The 15000-nt window shown below is 42.5% G+C and overlaps 1 non-coding gene across 1 annotated transcript; it reads right to left on the reverse strand.

Annotated features, from left to right (window-relative positions):
* Positions 1–433: 433 nt before the first annotated feature.
* Positions 434–552, reverse strand: LOC143289358 (5S ribosomal RNA). Its single transcript, XR_013056240.1, has one exon. It is a non-coding gene; the product is annotated as a 5S ribosomal RNA (ribosomal RNA).
* Positions 553–15000: the final 14448 nt, after the last annotated feature.

A 15000-nucleotide genomic window follows, 5' to 3' on the forward strand; every position in this document is an offset into this window, starting at 1 on the left:
GTCACACCTTGGTTAAAACAAGCTGGGTTTCTGGAAAGAGTAAAACCAACAAAGCTGCATCGACCATCTTGTCACTGACCGAGCAGTCCCGCAGCTGACAAGTTTTGTGCCGCCTAAAAACTGTTTCTGGGAGTGACAGTGAAGAATAATGATAATTATTGATGATTATAAACCAAGTGTCGCCTGTTTCAAATCACACCAACAGCAATAAACTTTATAACATGAAAATTTGTCGATGAAATAAAACCTACCTCATTATTATCTACATGCATTCATCAGCATCAAGCTGTTTCGGCATTTTGTGACGAGTTGTAAGTTTCAGTTTCAGTAGCTCAAGGAGGAGTCACTGCGTTCGAACAAATCCATATACGCTACACCACATCTGCCAAGCAGATGCCTGACCAGCAGCGTAACCCAACGCGCTTAAAAGGAATGCCAACAGCACCCGGTGTTCCCAGGCGGTCACCCATCCAAGTACTAACCGGGCCCGACGTTGCTTAACTTCGGTGATCGGACGAGAACCGGTGTTTTCAACGTGATATGGCCGTTGGCAACGAGTTGTAAACAGACGATACTGCTGGCCTTGTTGCTTTGACCGTACACGTTCTGTCCATGATATCACAGCGCTCTTACCACGGCGGGTCGTTCGAATGAGGATTCATGGCAGCAGATGAATTCACTGAGGCTGAATGCGTTTCTTCTTTTTGATAAATATGACTGAATCAGCATGCGTGTTAGCGGTATCACGATTTAAAAAAAAAAATTTTAGATAACAATTGAGTTAGCATTTCAAAGCGATTTTGCATGACTTTGTAAAGTTTAAAACCACGTAGTTGTGGTTTTGGACCCTTGAATATCACATTTTAGAAAATAAATAAACAGACAAATTCTTCTCGGGGATGCAAAGACACTTCAATCTGGAACTCTGGAGACTTTCGGGGTTAAATGAAATGCAACGTTGGCTAATAGAAAGAGTAATTAAAATCAAATGCCCTCTTGAAAAAAAACAAAAACAACGTTTTACAGCAACAAGAAAGCCCTCTTTTCCACATAACTTTTTTTTTTTACTTTTATAAAAACTTAGGCATGTCTTGGGCATGTCAAATCTGGTGGAATCCATCCCTTTCTGGAAACCATTTTCTTGTTGGATGTATTCGCCACATGCGGCGGGTAGGTATCTTGTGGCCAGTTTCTTCCTTTTTGATATCTACATATGTGTTCTATTTGTAAACGCCTTAGGCTTATTTTCAAGATTAGGCGTAAATGCTCACAATAAAAAAAATAATGATGATAATAATAAATACTCTCCAACGACTCCTTACAGTTAAGGGAGAAGAATATACATTTGTAAAACATTGTCAAAGGCTGAATAGAGGAGATAGGAAACGAATGATGAGCGCCCAAAGGCAGCTTGTCAGTTGGCTCAAATCAGGTAGGCAGCGTGTTGTACAAAACGCTCAGAGTTTGGTCTCTGATAGAAAATAGGCGCAATATAAGTATCAGTGATCGTAATAATGATAATAATGATAACAATGATAATGATACTAATACTGATAGTAATGATAACAATGATAGACATTGACATTGTTGTTTAGAAGAAGAAGAAGAAGAACAACAACAACAACAACAACAACAACAACAAGAGGAGGAGAAGGAACAAGAAGAATGACAACGACGACGACAAGAAGAAGAAGAAAAAGAAGATTGATTGACTGATTGAATCTTTAATGGGTAGAGAATTAGGCGCAGTAAAGACCTTTTTTATACAGTTCTGCCCATTTAACGACACAAAACATGAAAATAAAGAACGACAAAAAATATGAAAATAAAGAAATAAAATGAAATAAAATAAAATAATAAGAACGACGAATAAGAATAGTAACTGGAATAGTCTATTAAAAGTAACAAAGCAATGAAAAGAACAATTGGTACATTATCACGTACGTACGTACACACACACACACACGCACACACACACACACACACACACACACACACACACACACACACACACACACACACACACACACACTGCGAAAGAAGAAGCAGAAGAAGAAGAAGAAGAACAACAACAACAACAACAACATACAACAACAACATACAACACCCAAGAACTTGGGTTTTCACACACACACACACACACACACACACACACACACACACACACACACACTTGTTGCGTGACACGTGCCATGTGTGTGTGTGTAGAGAGAGAGAGAGAAGAACCAGCCAGCTCCTTCAATCAACCATCTAGCCGGCCTGACGACTATCGGTCATATCGGCCACCCCTCTGTCCGAATGGCGGCGTCCGACTGTGTTACCGTCATTGCAGTCGTCGCGTGTCCAGCCACTGGTGACGGTGATTTGGCCAGGAATCGCGTGACTTGGGGAGAAAAGAAGAAGAAAGAAGAAGAAGAAGAAGAAGAAAAAAAAAAGCAGGGTGGTCAATTCGGCTGTGGGCGGTGTGGTGTGGTGATGGAATCTATGATGACGTGCGGGTGTCACTTGGATGTCGTTTTTCGTTTTGGTTAGGGTGGTGGTGGTGGTGAGTGTGTGTGTGTGTGTGTGTGTGTGTGTGTGTGTGTGTGTGTGTGTGTGTGTGTGTGTGTGTGTGTGTGTGTGTGTGTGTGTGTGTGTGTGTGTGTGTGTGTGTGTGTGTGTGTGTGTGTGTGTGTGTGTTTGTACGTACGTGTGTGTGTGTGTGTGTGTGTGTGTGTGTGTGTTTGTGTACGTGTGGGTGTGTGTGTGTGTGTTTGTACGTACGTGTTTTTGTGTGTGTGTATCTGTGTGTGTGTTTTCTTGTTCTTGTGCTCTTGTTCCTCTCTCTGTCTCTGTCTGTCTCTGTCTCTGTCTCTCTCTCTTTCAATGGAGTGAACTTTTTTTTTTTTTCATCACAGTCTTAAATTTGTATGTTTTATTGCAAAGCACGGTGAGCCCCATCTGAGCTGGGAATACTGCGCTATATAAGTCTGCATTTTATCATTATTATTATTATTATCATTATGGATCCCAGATAGAAATTGATATCAGCAAAATATCACAGCTTCTTCAAAGTAGGCGTCAAAGCGTGCGGGCTTATCCACATACGCTACACCACGTGTACTTAAAAAAAAAAGATAAAAAAGATCGGACCAGATGCTTTACCTGCGGAAAAACCCAGTGCGCTGGTCAGTTAGTCCATAAGAGCGTGCCCTGGGTTCGAAGAAAATATGTTCTTTTTAGAAAGGAAGGAAGGAAGGAGGGAAGGAAGGGAGGAAGGAAGGGAGGGAGGGAGGAAGGAAGGAAGGGAGGGAGTGAGGGAGAAAGGAAGGGAGGAAGGAAGGAAGGATGGAGGCAGGAAGGAAGGAAAGGAGGAAGGAATGGAGGGAGTGAGGAAGGAAGGGAGGGAGGAATGGAGGGAGTGAGTAAGGAAGGAAGGGAGGGAGGGAGGTAGGAAGGAAGGAAGGAAGGAAGGGAGGGAGGGAGGAAGGGAGGGAGGGAGGAAGGAATGGAGGGAGTGAGGAAGGAAGGGAGGAAGGAAGAGAGGAAGGAATGGAGGGAGTGAGGAAGGAAGGAAGAGAGGGAGTGAGGAAGGAAGGAAGGAAGGAATGGAGGGAGTGAGGAAGGAAGGAAGGAAGGAAGAGAGGGAGTGAGGAAGGAAGGAATGGAGGAAGGAATGGAGGGAGTGAGGAAGGAAGGAAGGAAGAGAGGGAGTGAGGAAGGAAGGAATGGAGGAAGGAATGGAGGGAGTGAGGAAGGAAGGAAGGAAGAGAGGGAGTGAGGAAGGAAGGAATGGAGGAAGGAATGGAGGGAGTGAGGAAGGAAGGAAGGAAGAGAGGGAGTGAGGAAGGAAGGAATGGAGGAAGGAATGGAGGGAGTAAGGAAGGAAGGAAGAAAGGGAGTGAGGAAGGAATGGAGGAAGGAATGGAGGGAGTGAGGAAAGAAGGAAGGAAGAGAGGGAGTGAGGAAGGAAGGAATGGAGGAAGGAATTGAGGGAGTGAGTAAGGAAGGAAGGAAGAGAGGGAGTGAGGAAGGAAGGAAGGAAGGAATGGAGGGAGTAAGGAAGGAAGGAAGAAAGGGAGTGAGGAAGGAAGGGAGGAAGGAATGGAGGGAGTGAGGAAGGAAGGAAGAGAGGGAGTGAGGAAGGAAGGAAGGGAGGCAGGAAGGGAGGAAGGGGGAAGGAATGAAGGAAGGAAAGAATGAAAAGAAAAAGAAATGAAGTTTCCTGAGTACGGCCCCTGGTTTCGGCGCACCGGATGGGTTAAGGGTGGAGGTTTTACCGATCTCCCATGTCAATAAATGTGCAGACCTGCTAGTGCCTGAACCCCCATCGTGTGTGTGTGTGTGTGTGTGTGTGTGTGTGTGTGTGTGTGTGTGTGTGTGTGTGTGTGCGTGCGTGCGTGCGTGTGTGTGTGTGTGTGTAGAAGATCAAATCAAACACGCACGTCAAATACCCTTGTAATCCACGTCAGCGTTCGGTGTGTCAGTTATTGAAACAAGAACATACCGAGCATGCACATCCCCGAAAAGAAAGTATGGCTGCCTACATGGCGGGGGCAAAAACGGTCATGCACGTGAAAAGCCCATTCGTACGTATGAGTGAACTTCGGAACTGCGCTCCACTAACGCAGAAGAGTAAGAAGAAAGAGGAGTGGAGTAAGGGGAAGAGAGAAGGGGGCGGGAGGGGGAGACGAAACGAAACGAAACGAAACGAAACGAAACAAAACAAAACGAAACGAAACCAAACCAAACCAATTTTATTTACATATCGATATAAACACGTATGCTTTAGAAAAAAAAATCCAGTCCTCTTCCTGGCTAAAAAAAAAAAAAATTCTTTTAAATCAAAATATGTACAAAATGTAATATGGGCAAGAACAAAGAGTAATATAGTCCATCAGCATCACACAACGAGTCCTGTTTTTTTAACAATGTAGGAAAGTTGCTGCAGTGAGATCAATACAACACACACACCGACAAAATTAATACAAAAACTGTATGCTACATGTAAGAGTTTTGGAAAGTGATATATATATATATATGTGTGTGTGTGTGGGTAGAAGATCAAATCAAGCACGCACGTCAAATACCCTTGTATATATATATATATATACCCTTGTATATATATATATATATATGAAATGCAATTTTCACATGACCACATTATCGAGAGACATATGTCGGCCAAATGTCTTGCCTCCGCGAGCGAATGTTAAAAGAAACACCGCAGCCTAGGCTGGCGAAATTTGGCCGTGACTCTCTCTCTCTCTCTCTCTCTCTCTCTCTCTCTCTCTCCTCTCTCTCTCTCTCTTTAACATTAATGTAGATATAATTGTGATTGTGACGACAGGATTTCATGACAATAATTATACAGAACGAGCTGGATACATGTCAGATATATATATATATATATATATATATATATATATATATATGTATATATATATATATATATATATATATGTGTGTGTGTGTCTGTGTGTGTGTGTGTGTATGTGTTATGTCTCTCTCTCTCTCTCTCTCTCTCTCTCTCTCTATATATATATATATATATATATATATATATATACATATATATATATATATGTATATATACACGCACATAAAATATATATATAGAGAGAGTTGCATGAACCTTAAGGTTTCATTCCATTAATGTATTCTATTCTGTTCTATTCTATTCTATTCTTTTTTGTTCTGTTTTGTTCACTTCACCACAACAAAGAACCCTGCCACCCAAAAAAATCACCCACGGTAAAAAAAAAAAAAAAATTGTATAAAAAAAATTATAACAACAACAAGAAATTTAATTTAACCAAAATTTCTGAAAGAAAAAGGCCCAGTAAACTAAGTGTTATTTCTACAAACATTGAGGGGAAAGGGAGACAAACAGAAGAGGGAAGGGAGAGAAGTGCCACCTCCTGCCGAGTCCCCATAGATGGCAGCAGCAGCGGGCAGGACGGAAGGGAGAGCACTATAATTTCTTCTGTGCCAATCATCTGTCGGGTTGCTATTGACACTGGCACTGACGAAATCGAAGATACGTTCTAGGGTCTTATTCTCTGTCTTGTGTGTGTGTGTGTGTGTGTGTGTGTGTGTGTGTGTGTGTGTGTGTGTGTGTGTGTGTGTGTTTATCTGTCTGTCTGTCTCTGTCTATCTCTGTCTCAATCTGTGTATCAATTTTTCTTTCTATTTATCTATCTGCCTGTCTCAGTCTCTGTCTGTCTGTCCGTCTGTCTGTCTCTGTTTGCCTGTCTGTCTGTCTGTCTCTGTCTCTGTTTCTCTCTCTCTCTCTCTCTCTCTCTCTCTCTCTCTCTCTCTCTCTCTCTCTTCGTCTGATATCATCATTGACGAAGAGACGCTCAATTAATCAACCGGTGACCTCTCTGTCTGTCTGTCTGTCTGTCTGTCTCTCTCTCTTTGTCTGATATCATCATTGACGAAGAGACTCTCAATTAATCAACCGGTGACCCTCTCTCTCTCTCTCTCTCTCTCTCTCTCTCTCTCTCTCTCTCTCTCTCTCTTCCGCCTCCCTCTCTCTTATATTTTGTTATTTGTTGTTGTTGTTGCTGCTGCTGCTGCTGCTACTGCTACTGCTGCTGTTTTAGGACAGTTGGTGTTTGTTTTATTTTCAAAACCTTTTTTGTTTTCCTCCCGTTGAATCAAACTGAAAATTCTGTATAAGTTTTTCTTGTTTTTCGCTGCCTCTGCCTCTGCCAGTCTCTCAGATGACATCAGTCTTAATTATCTCCCTGCATCCCAACATTACGTCAGCATTGCGTCTCTGCCTCTCTCTGTCTCTGTCTCCCTCTCTCTGTCTCTCTGTCTCTGTTTCTGTCTCTGTCTCTCGGTCTCTGTCTCTCTCTCTGTCTCTCTCTCCTCTCTCTCTATGTCCCTCTCCCTCTCTGTCTCTGTCTCTCTTTGTCTGTCTCTCTGTCCCTGTCTCTCTCCTTCTGTCGGTCTCTGTCTCTCTGTCTCTATCCTTGTGTCTATGTCTGTCTCTCTGTCTCCCTATCTGTCTGTCTCTGTCTCTGTCTGTCTCTGTTTCTGTCTGCTTCTGTCTCTCTGTTTCTGTCTGTCTCTCTGTGTCTCTCTGTCTCTCTCTCTCACTCTCTGTCTCTCTTTGTCTGTCTCTCTGTCCCTGTCTCTCTCCCTCTGTCTGTGTCTGTCTCTCTGTCTCTGTCTCTCTCTGTGTGTCTATCTCTCTCTGTCTGTCTCTGTCTCTCTCTCTGTCTCTGTCTCTCTGTCTCTGTTTCTGTCTCTCTCTCTCTCTCTCTCTCTCTCTCTCTTTCTCTCCCTCTCTCTCCCTCACGTCTTCAAAGCAGCGAAATGGCCGCGGAATGAAGAGGGCAAAGAAACGGCACCCTGAGGGACACCAACACAAATTGGCGCAAGACTTTGATTTTTCCGCCGCTATAGCGCGCCTCATAAACGTTTCCAAGGCGCCAACGGGGATCCCGGTGTCGAGGGGGTTGTTGGAGAACCCCTCTCTCAGTTACGTCCCCCCGGACAGAAATGTCTGGAGTGTACTCACTTACGCTCAACGACATAACAGCAGCAGGTTTTTTTCTTCTTTTTTTTTTCCTTTTTCTTAATACAGGGAATGGCTTCGTTTGCTTAAAAAGTTCTGTCAATCATCTCTTACATGGTGCGTGATATATATATATATATATATATATATATATATATATATATATATATATATATATATATATATCCGATAACGATAATGATAATGTTGATGCTGTGGTTGACGATGATAACAACGATACTATAACATCGAGATCACTGAAGAAGACGAAGGAGGAGGAGAAGAAGAAGATATGATGATGGTGATGATGATGATGATGATGATGATGATGATGATGGCGAAGAGGAAGAAGAAGGAGGAGGAGGAGGAGAAGATGATCATGATCATGATGATGAAGATGAGGATGATAATAATGAGCAGAACAGTAGTAGCAACAACAACAACAGCGACAGGATGGACAAATTTAATTTCACGGCCTGAACATTACATTGAAAGTGCTCAAGAGAAAAAACAACAACAACACGTTACTGAATATAATTATGAACAAATCTTGGAAGAACCAAAAAATTCACAAAGTGCAGTTGGCCACTGTGAACGTGTGATTGGGTTACGTTCAGACTTGCGTTCGGAAACTCACTGAAAAAGAGCAATTTAAACGAGAAAAGAAAACAGACACGCTTTCAAACATGTCAAACATTCCAAACTACACGTGCACAAATCCAGGAAAGTAGAGACAGACAGACAAACAGACAGACAAACAGACAGACAGACAGACAGACACAGAGAGAGCCAGCCATTCCCAGCTGCTTCAGGTTTGTGTAAAGAACGAAAACAAATATCAAAAAGGTCAAAGGTTCCTTAGCCTTTAACGGCCATGAGGGCAGCGGAATTCATCATAAATATTCACTGTGTCAGGAGCGTGGTACAGGAAGGCGCGGTTTTTAACCCTTTCTTTCCGCGGCTTTAAACCCTTCTCCGACCGAGTGAGTGGGGAAACCCGGAGTGACGTGCCTTTCCCATGGACTAGACAGCATGCTCAAACGAGGGCCTCCAACTCTGATCACTGGCGGTAGTTTCTCCGTCTCTCTCTCTCTCCCTCTCTCTCTCTCTATGTCCCTCTCTGTCTCTGTCTCTCTTTGTCTCTCTCTCTCTCTGTCCCCGTCTCTCTCCCTCTGTCGGTCTCTGTCTCTCTGTCTCTGTCTCTATCCTTGTGTATATCTCTGTCTCTCTGTCTCCCTGTCTGTCTCTCTCTCTGTGTCTCTGTCTGTGTCTGTCTCTGTTTCTGTCTGCTTCTGTCTCTCTGTTTCTGTCTGTCTCTCTCTGTCTCTCTGTCTCTCTCACTCTCTGTCTCTCTTTGTCTCTCTGTCCCTGTCTCTCTCCCTCTGTCTGTGTCCGTCTCTCTGTCTCTGTCTCTCTCTGTCTCTGTCTCCGCCTGATCGAATCTGCCATGGCGCTCCCATCAAGGACATTTCTAAGTGCCCTAAGCTGTTGGCGTCCCTTCTGGTCCAGCTTTTGTTTGTCGCTTGAAGTTTAATTCTTGTACACTTCGTTTTTTATCTCATTGCGTCTATCATCGATCAGAGTGACTCGGGTCTCATGTGTTAAATGTTTTGTTGCTATTGTTGTGTTTTGTTTTGGTTTTGGTTTTTTTTTTCCTTATTCTTGTTCTTGTTCTTGTTCCTGTTCCTGTTGTTTTTTCTTCTCGTTTTTGTTGTTCTTGTTGTTGTTCTTCTTCTTCTTTGCTGCTGTTGCTACTCTGCTTCTTCTTCTCTTTCTGCGTTCTTGGCCACACTCGTCTTAATGAGATTTAGCGTGATATGACCGCTCCAAAACCGTGCCATTTATTTGTATTTTGTATTCGTATTTGTATTTCATTTTATCACAACAGATTTCTCTGTTTGAAATTCGGGCTGCTCTCCCCAGGGAGAGCGCGTCGCTACACTACAGCACCACCCATTTTTTTTTTTTTGTTTTTTTCCTTGCGTGCAGTTTTATTTGTTTTTCCTATCCAAGTGGATTTTTCTACAGAATTTTGCCAGGAACAACCCTTCTCTTGCCGTGGGTTCTTTTATGTGCGCTAAATGCATGCTGCACACGGGACCTCGGTTTATCGTCTCATCCGAATGACTAGCGTCCAGACCACCACTCAAGGTCTAGTGGAGTGGGGGAGAAAATATCGGCGGCTGAGCCGTGATTCGAACCAGCGCGCTCAGATTCTCTCGCTTCCTTGGCGGACGCGTTACCTCTAAGCCATCACTCCACATGGGCCATAACTCCACATTTAGCAGCCATACGTGTTATTTTTTGTGGGTTTGTTTTCTTATTTGGTGTGTTTGTTTGTTTGTTTCTGACAGGAGAAAGGCAAGGCGCTATTGGTAAAAATGGATATTTTATGCGCTTCTGTCCATAACAGAATACTGGTGATGGATTGACTAATTTTAATTTAGCTACATAATTAAGCAGCCGTTTGTTTGTGTGTTTGTTTGTTGTGGGGGGGGGGGTGTTTGTTTTTTTTTATCGGGGGTCGGGGGAGGGATGGGGGGTGGGTGGGAGGGGGCAGTATGATTATGCTGAATAAGCTTCGGGTTTGTGTTTGTTTGTTTTATCGTTTGTTGTTGTTGTTATTGTTGTTGTTGCAGTTGTTGTTGTAATGCTTCAGTTTAACTCCCAGCCCCACACTCTCGCCAAATCAGTGTATGATTCTTCCTTATTTTAGAATGAAGTTAAATCAAGCGACATGTTGGTAACTGAGCAAACTAAGTCCTTCTTGGAGCACTGAGAATCCGTTAGGGCGTTGTTGGACGTGTCTTCTGATGCAGTGTGTTCACCAGTGATCAGGGATCGAGACCAAGTTTGGGGCATAGGTATTGTGTCCATTTGGACAGACACTTTGCTCCGATTTGCCAAGTTTGGGGCATAGGTATTGTGTCCATTGGGACAGACACTTTGCTCCGATTTGCCAAGTTTGGGGCATAGGTATTGTGTCCATTGGGATAGACACTTTGCTCCGATTTGCCAAGTTTGTGGGCACAGGTATTGTGTCCATTGGGATAGACACTTTGTTCCGATTTGCCAAGTTTGTGGGCACAGGTATTGTGTCCATTGGGATAGACACTTTGCTCCGATTTGCCTTACTCGTCCACCCAGGTGTCAATGGGTACCCGACTTCTGTTGGGGAAACGTTAATTAAATCGGCGGAAGGAAAAGGAGAGGACTGGGCCCCGCCTTCCTATCCCGACCCCCAGAGACACAGTGGATGTGTGAGTTCACTACCCCCCCCCCTCCCCCATGGCCGTAAAATGGATGAAGGGCTTTTAAAACCCTTTATAACATTCAACCTTCTTTTACTATTACTACTGTACTAGACAGGACCCCACATATATTCTGGATTTCTTTTCTTTCTTTTTTACTTTCTTTTTTTTCTTCATCACATATTTACACAGCCGTGTTCACACAAGACACAGCATTGTTCATACAAGACACAGCATTGTTGACACTACACAGCATTGTTCACACGTTACCTAGTATTGTTCACACATTACACGGCTTTGTCCACACATTACACAGTATTGTTCACACTTTGCACAGCGCTGTTCACACAAAACGCAGCATCGTTCACACATCACACAAGCTTGTTCACACATTACACGGCTTTGTCCACACATTATAGGGTAGGTATGGGTAACTGCGAACAGCGTGTAATTGCGAACGATTCGTATACCGCCCCACTTCGAAGCGTTGCATTTCACAATTTAACGTCTGCTTCGACTTTTTTCAAATACTTTAATGAATATCCATTTCAGTCAAACATCAGCCTTTTCTGGCTATTTCCGCGATCTTTCTTCTCTTCGCGCTCTACTGCCGACCAAGGTTACAAACGTGCTCTCAAAATCCTAAAATCGAGGGAAGCAAGTTGTAGGACTTGAACGTTGACACAGTTCAAAATAGTTGATTTGATCGGATATGTTGAATACGCATTGTCAGTGCTGGAAAAATTCAAGAAAGCATATTGGTGACAGATCAGAACGTCAGTTTTGACAGGTATCTGCAAAATAGTGTCGTTTACAATTAGACCATAGGATATTTTGATGTGAGTCTATTTGCGAACGATGCTGCACAGTTACTGAGCACTATCAAAAGGATGTGTTTGTGTGCGGTGTGGGGTGTGTGTGTGTTTAAATGTCTGTTTGTGTGCATGTGTGATCAAAACCAACAATACAACAGTCTAGTGCGATGTTCCAATAATATGCATTGTCGAATGAGTCCAAGACCTGCTTCTGTTTTAATTGTCAACATGTACCCAAAGCAATCGTTCGCAATTAGACTTGCCCGTTCGCATTTTCCCTCAGGCACCCCTGCCATTTCAAACGTCGACAAAACGTTGAATAGCATGAGCAGACGAATGTTTTCTGGTGCAACCAGTTGGAGAAAAGCCTTAAAGAAACAAAAGAACTACAATTGACTATCGTACGGCATGTTATCGTTACAGTTTACACTTTGAGCTGGTCGCTTCGACTGGAACGTTCGCAATTGCCCATACCTACCCTACAATGTTGTTCACAGACTATAAACATTGTTCACATATATTGGACTTCTGGATTTTCGTTATTAAGAATAAGAATGATAGTATTTATATAGCACTGAATCCTGTGCAGAGACATATCTAAGCGCTTTCACACCAGTCATTCACACGCATGCATAACTCTAAAAACTGATGAAACTGAAGACACGGAAGAGGCAGGGGAGGGAGGCTATCTTGTGAAGAGGTGGGTTTTAAGGCCCTACTTGAAAGAGCTGAGTGCGGAGACCTGACGAAGCGAAAGAGAAAGTTCATTCCAAATGCAAGGTCCAGAGACAGAGAAAGAACGGCGTCCAACAGTGGAGTGTTTGAATCTGGGTATGCGTAAACAGAGTATATTCACTTTTAAAACGCAAAAGAAAAATAAGGGAAAACAAAACACCAAGAAGAAAGACAGAAATAAAGGAAAAGAAAGAAGAGAAAAAAGAATGGAAGATCGCCTTCTACCTGAGCAGTCTTCAAGATCATGCTTGCTAGCAGACGTAAGGTGAAGTTAATAAAGGGAGATCACCTGTTGGAGTGATGGCTGAAGGCACTAAAAAGATTCTCTCTCTCTCTGTCTCTGTCTCTGTCTCTATCTATCTATGTATCTCTCTCTCTATCACACACACACACACACACACACACACACAAACAAACACGCTCGCGCAAACATACACACTGACATACAAACACACAGACATAGACACACAGACACAGACACGCACACGCACACACACACGCACACACACACACACACACACACACACACACACACACACACACACACACTAAGGTACACCACCCAAGATGTTTGAAAATTAAGAAAAACAAAAACAAACAAATAGAACAACAAAAAAAACCAAAAAACCCAAAAAAAACCCAAAACAAACAACAAAAAAACAAGCAATGTATGCTGTTATGTTCATTCTTTATCTCGTTATCCGCATAAAATGATTCTGTTGTTTCTTCTGACGCTCGACCGACGGACCACAATACTTTGTGGATGTAGTTTTTTTGTTTGTTTTTGTTTTGTTTTGTTTTGAGTGTCGTGCTTTTTTTTGCTTTTTTTTTCTTTTTTCTTTTTTTTTTCTTTTTTTTTTTTTTTACTGCATGAGCATGTATCATGGATCATGCACATTAACATTCCCAACTATTCTGGTAACAACACGTGTGTAGACTTGGCAGAAATGCAGTTAAAGAAAAAGAAGGCTGTTCGTATCAGCAGTAGTAATAGGAGTTGGAATAGTAGTAGTAGTAGTAGTAGTGGTAGTAGTAGTTGCGGTATATTTTTTTCCCTCAAGACCTGACGAAGCGCGTTAGGTTTCGCTGCTGGTCAGGCTTCTGTTTGGCGTATATGGATTTGTCCGAACACAGTAACGACTCCTTGAGTAACTGAACTGAACTGAGCTGAGCTGAACTGAACTGAACTGAGATGAACTGAACTGAGCTGAATTGGACTGAACTGAGCTGAGCTGAACTGAACTGAGTTGAACTGAACTGAGCTGAGCTGAGCTGAGCTGAACTGAGCTGAGCTGAACTGACCTGAGCTGAACTGAACTGGTTTGAGCTGAACTGAGTTGAGCTGAACTGACCTGAGCTGAACTGAACTGATCTGAACTGAGTTGAGCTGAACTGAACTGAACTGAACTGAGTTGAGCTGAACTGAACTGAGCTGAACTCGTATCTGGACTGAGTTGAGCTGAACTGAGCTGAGCTGAGCTGAACTGAACTGAACTGAACTCGTATCTGGACCCTGAACATTGAAACTAATGACAAAGAGGGACTGTTCCCGGCATATTTACATACAAAAAAAAATCATACAAGCCTATGGTAGGCTTTCAAAGTTTTACCAGCATGTTGGGTTTATGCGTAAATTATACATCTGCTTTTTTTTCTTGATTTTTTTTTTTTTTTTTTTTTTTTTTTTGTAAACACATGTGGTGTAGCGTATATGGTTCAGTTCAGCAAGAAAGATAACTGACAACATGTATTACTTAGCCACTTTTTTTTTTTAGATGGCTGTGAAATTTCGGACACATGTTCATTTAAAGCATCGGTCAAGTTGTCGGAATTCTCTCCGTTGCTTGCTTGACAGATTTCTTATCGTCGTCATTTTCGTTAATCCCCCAGAATGGATTGTTATGATCAGTATTTATTTCATGATCATACGTTACGTTGTCGTCGTTATATGTATATACTTCTTCTTTTTCTTTTCTTTTCTTTTCTTTTTTTTTTTTTTTTCATCATCCACCTTTATTTTGAAGATTGAATCACCGTCATCTTCGTTCGTTTATTCATTAGACTGTTGTACTCACACACACACACACACACACACACACACACACACACACACACACACACACACACACAGAGAGAGAGAGAGAGAGAGAGAGAGAGAGAGAGAGAGAGAGAGAGAGAGCAAGAACAACAACTTTAATCTCCAGGCCTCCGGCCCCTAGAAAGAGGTCAAAAGCACACAATGTGGTGATCACGCGGCAACAACAAAATGTAAAATACGTACCAACTTAAACCTGTAGAACGAAAGTGCTTCTTGTGCATAGTAAATTAATTCACAGAGAGAGAGAGAGAGAGAGAGAGTAGTCGGCATTTGGTACCAGACTTCAGATGGGGAATGTTAAAACGGCGGAAGGAGAGGATTTGGAATCACCTTCCTATGCCGAGCCTTGGTGGAAATAGTGGATACGAATTCAGTGCCCCGATGGCCGTAAAAGATAATAGACTGCGCATCTTTGAAAGCCTTTATTAGCTGCAATAAAAAAAATAATTAAAATTATTAATAATAATAATAATAATAGAAAAGTAGTTGTTTTCCGTTACAGGACTGGATATTTTCTCAGTTTTCAAAGGCAAACATGAACAGGTCAGGAAATGACGTGTGGAATATCCCCCCCAACCCCACCCCCGGGGG

This window comes from Babylonia areolata, chromosome 13 (assembly GCF_041734735.1).
Source record: "Babylonia areolata isolate BAREFJ2019XMU chromosome 13, ASM4173473v1, whole genome shotgun sequence".
Classification (NCBI taxonomy): Eukaryota; Metazoa; Mollusca; class Gastropoda; order Neogastropoda; family Buccinidae; genus Babylonia; species Babylonia areolata.